Below are 4,852 nucleotides of genomic sequence, written 5' to 3'. Positions count from 1 at the left end.
CTGTGGAGGTACCGTGGCCCTTTGGCAGCTCTTGGAGAATGTTTTAGTGATTAAGATTGCCCACAGGATGATACTCTATTGTGAGACAGAGTAGGAGAAACCATTTTTTTTTGTTTTAATGCTAGCCTATAAAAAGAGCCGAGAGATATTTTTCCCTTTTGCCTTTCTTCTGGAGCATTGTGGGAAGGGGACGAGATTCCTCTCCTCCCACCTCCATTCCAGAGCCAATTGTGGGGCAGAAGTCCATGGCAAATTGCATGTGCTCAAGCCAAGCTTATTGTAGCCCAAGAGAATTCCTGAACCCCAGGACCTAACAGACCTATTCCCCAACCCCTAGTACCAGAGCTACTACCAGAGGATAACACTTAAGGCAGGAATGAAATATGAAGAGTTCATAGAGGATCATGGCAGAGACGGTCAAGTGTTCACCCACACTGTGTGGAACTATTCTCTCAAGATAGGTCAAATTCCTGGCTTCATCCTTAAAGAGGCAGTGTATAATCTCTCGACTATTTATCTGTTGTGGACAAGGGAACCATACAGACAGGTGATAAGAGTTTGAAAGTTGCCTCTGTAGCATAGGCCTCAAATTGAGTCCCCCAATCCAGCCTTCTAACCATAGAAAATTTCCAGCAAGAGAAAAGATATTTTTCAGACAGCAACAACTTTGGGAGATACCTTGAGAGTAATCCCAAGTGTGAGAGTTCAAGGATCTGGCCTTCTATAGAAAGGAGGTGAATTTCCTGAGCAATGTGTCTCTCCAGCTGTGAGAACGAGATCATGCATGGGACTGAGGGAGCAACTCCATGGGACAAAAGCCATGATATGGGGGAGACAAGGTATCTGGATCTTGCCCTGTGTCATTATCATGTGTTATTTGAATGGTGTGGGTCTAGAAGTTACCTGCTTAGCAATACCAAGTCTACTTCCCTTCCAAGGAAAATCCAAACAATACGGCACCACTATGAGTTAAAGGACTTTAAGACCCTATGAAAAAGGAAGAAGCATGTTTTTTATTGTTCCAAGGAGCCTGTAAACAGGAATTCAGAACCCCTCTGAATTTTCTGCTTTTTTTCTTTGGAGTGTTAATAAAGACCTTCTTGGACCTGTTAGTTATCTTGAATGCTTGCTTGTATGGGATCTGGGGGTTGCTTTTGCCTACAACTGTGGAAACCTAGACGAGCTAGACTGGAGCCAAAGAGAGAATGATCGTTTGACGTGGCCTTTAATATTGGACCAGGTCCAATTTGGGGGTACTATAGCTGTCCAAAGGGCTCCCCTTCCTCTGAGGCAAGGAGACCTACCTGTAAAACCAACTTAATATCATAAAGACCACTTGGTAAGTTTGGAAATCAGAGAATATGATGATTTCAAGTAACATTTTCATGTTACATTAAAATATAGTAAACCATTCTCCAGCTAGAAATCATAGGCGACTGACTATATGTCCCCAGGACCACGGTACAGGTCCACAGCCACCATTCCCCAGCATACTTCCCAGGGCTGGTTAGCTATTATCTTGTTCAAGCACCTCTCTCCCAGGACAACTCTGGGATCTTGTTGTCTTTGATGTTGATGAGTCATTTCAGTTGTGACTAATTCTCCATGACTCCATTTGGAGTTTTCTTGACAAAGATACTGGAGGGGTTTGCCAGGTCTTTCTCTAGCTCATTTTACACATGAGGAACTGAGGCAAATGGTTAAGTACCTGCCCAGGGTCACATAGTGTCCGAGGCCCGATTTGAATCCAGGTCCTACTGACTGCAAGCCAGGAGCTCTATCCATTGCACCACCTAGTTGCTCTCTTAGTGACAATACTAAAAGTGGTATATTGCCATTTATATAGCATTTCACTATTTACAAAGTGTTTTACACAAATTATCTCATTTGATCCTCAAGAGAATACTCAGGGCAGGTATTTTTTTATTTTTTTTGTGTTTATTTCATATTTTATTTTTCCCCAGTTACATGTGAAAACAATTTTTAACATGTTTTCAAAACTTTGAATTCCAAATTCTCTCCCTTCCTCCTCCGTGCCCCCCCACCCCCACCCCATTGAAAAGGCAAGCAGTTTGATATAGGTTATACATGTATAGCCATGCAAAACATATCCATGATAATCATGTTATGGAAAAAAAACAAAAAAACTCAAGAAAAGTAAAGTAAAAAAAGTATGCTTTGATCGGTATTTGCATTTTTCATCATAAGTCCTTCAGAGTTGTCTTGGATCATTGTATTGCTGAGAAGTCATGCACAATTGGTCATCTTACAATATTGCTGTTACTTTGTACACAGTACATTTCACTTTGCATCAGACCATTCAAGTCTTTCCAGGTTTTTCTGAGAGCTTCCTGCTCATCATTTCTTATAGTACAATAGGATTCCATCATAATCACTTACTACAACTTGTTCAGCCATTCCCCAATGGATGGGCATCCCCTCAATTCCTAATTCTTTACCCCCAGATAAGAGCTGCTATAAATTTTTTTATACACATAGGTCCTTTTCCTTTTCCTTTTTTATCTCTATGCACCTAGTAATGGTGTCACTAGGTCAAAGGGTATGCCTGGTCTCGTAGCCCTTTGGGCATAGTTCCAAATTGCTCCATAGAATGGTCAAATCAGTTTGCAACTCCACCAACAATGCATTAATGTCTCATTTTTCCAACATGCCCTCCAACATTTGTCCAATCTAATAGGTACAAGGTAGTACCTCAGAATTGCTTTAATTTGCATTTCTCCAATCAATAGTGAGTTTAGAATATTTTTTCATATGGTTATAGATAGCTTTGATTACTTCATCTAAAAACTGATTATATCTGGTTCTTATTTTTACAAATTTTACTCAGTTCTCTATATGTTTGAGAAATGAGGCCTTTAAAATTTTTTTCAGTTACTATCGCTAACTGTATTTCCCTCCATACTATTTCTCCCCCACCCCCATTTATTCTGTTCTCTCTCCTTTCAGCCTGTCCCTCCTCAAGTGTTTTGCTTCTGACTACCTATTTTACAAATGAGATGCCTGAAACTCAAAGGCTAAGTGACCATGTTCATACAGCTAGTTAAGAACCAGAGCCCAGATTCAAAGTCGAGTGTTCTGACTCCAAATATGAAGCTTTCCCCACCACATCACAGCTTCCCCAAAGTCTTTTTCTAAGAACTATCTCAGACTGTTCCTCAGACCTTATATTACATCTTAGCACACTGGTTTAGGTTAATTTCAATCAAAAAAGCTCTTTTTTATTTTTGACCTACTTTCCCATCTAGACAGGATTCTTGTAGGCCTTTGACCTTTTCCTCCAGTAAGCAGATTAATTTGTCTCTGCTGCTCTGAGTCATCCTATTATACCACTGTTCTCTGTCGAAGCCACTCTAAAACACTGTGGTTAGGTGGGTAACTGGAACTGGTTGCTGTGGGAAACCGTGGTTTAGAAGCAAGCTGAATTGAGAGGCAGATGTGAAGTGGTATTAAGAGAGAGCCGTGAATTAAGAGGTTTGAGTGCAGTTCTGACATGAAGCAGAGGTAATGGACGGATACTGGAAAGGTTTCTTCCAGTTACATTATTGATCGATGATTACAGCTTGGTAAAGCTCACGCTCAGCCTGAATGAAGCCACATGTGGTATGTTTGGCTCTCTTTGTCCTACTGCCTTTGACTTGACACAGAGCCCTAGATCCTGGAAGGAATAACAGTTTGTGCAGCAGAATAAAGCAACAAAAAAGAATCCGACAACCATGAGTTCTCTATCACCACCCACTAGGCCCTAGTCCAAAAACCACAGACAAGATGCTGGTAGAAATAACTGCACGGTCTTTATTACCAAAGTCTGGCATATTCAGAGTTAAAAGATAAAGCAATCTGCCTTTTAAGATCCATAGTTGGCTGTGATGGAAAAACAAAATGTATGAATAAAACATTTTTTAAAAAAGATTCATAACTGATAACAGGAAATTGACCGAATTTATACATTTATATAGAAAAAGATACATGCAGTTGTTTGGGTTGGAAGTTGGAAGTTTGCTGTCATTAAAGCTTATTTAAAAAAAAAAAACCTTCTCCAGAATACTCCAACAGTAGTATATTCCCATGTCTGACACAGCCTGTGGGTGCTCCAGGCTAACCTTTTACCTCTGACATAGAGAACACAGGGACTTCCCCTTTCCCTACCAGGCCCCAGGGTTCTAGGGAGAAATCTCTCTATTAGAACCACAGAGTAGCCAGCCTCCTTAGGAGCTTCATTACCAGTGAGGCCTAGCTTGCTTGGGGTTATGGGGAGGAGGGGAATTCTGAAAATTTCCTAACATTCTAAAGCTCTTCCCACAGGGCTTTAATCTTTCCCAATACTGACTGCCTCCCTGTTCCTAGGCTGAGCCTTCACCCATCCCTTTCAGAACTACCAGGCTCTAGAGTCAAGACCTGCTCCATTCATGATGACTTCCTTCCACTGGGTAAATTGATTAGAAAAGGGAAAGACAGTAATTAGCTCCTGTCTGCATGAACTGAGCAGGAATCAGCCACTGAACAAAATACCAGGGGAAGGTTTAGCAAGGAAAAAAATGGAAAGGGTAATTAAATAGCGCCGTTTGTAGAAGTCTTACTCTTTTTTATTCCTCACAACAGCCCCAAGAGGTAGTAAATAGCACCATCCCCTACTTAGAGGGAAAGAAGGCAGAATACAGGCACACCAAGCAATTCGCCCAGGGTCACAAGGCCAGATACAAAGCAGCTCCAGTGCTCAGGGCCCTGCTTACTGAGGCAGAAAAACAGAAAGATCCACCCAGTTCACTGCTTCTTAGCTGAAGGTGTTTCTTGATTTCTAAGGAAGTCTTATGAAACCCAGCTATTACAGAGC

The sequence above is a fragment of the Trichosurus vulpecula genome, chromosome 3, assembly GCF_011100635.1.
Source record: "Trichosurus vulpecula isolate mTriVul1 chromosome 3, mTriVul1.pri, whole genome shotgun sequence".
Lineage (NCBI taxonomy): Eukaryota > Metazoa > Chordata > Mammalia > Diprotodontia > Phalangeridae > Trichosurus > Trichosurus vulpecula.
This window is presented reverse-complemented; position numbering follows the sequence as displayed.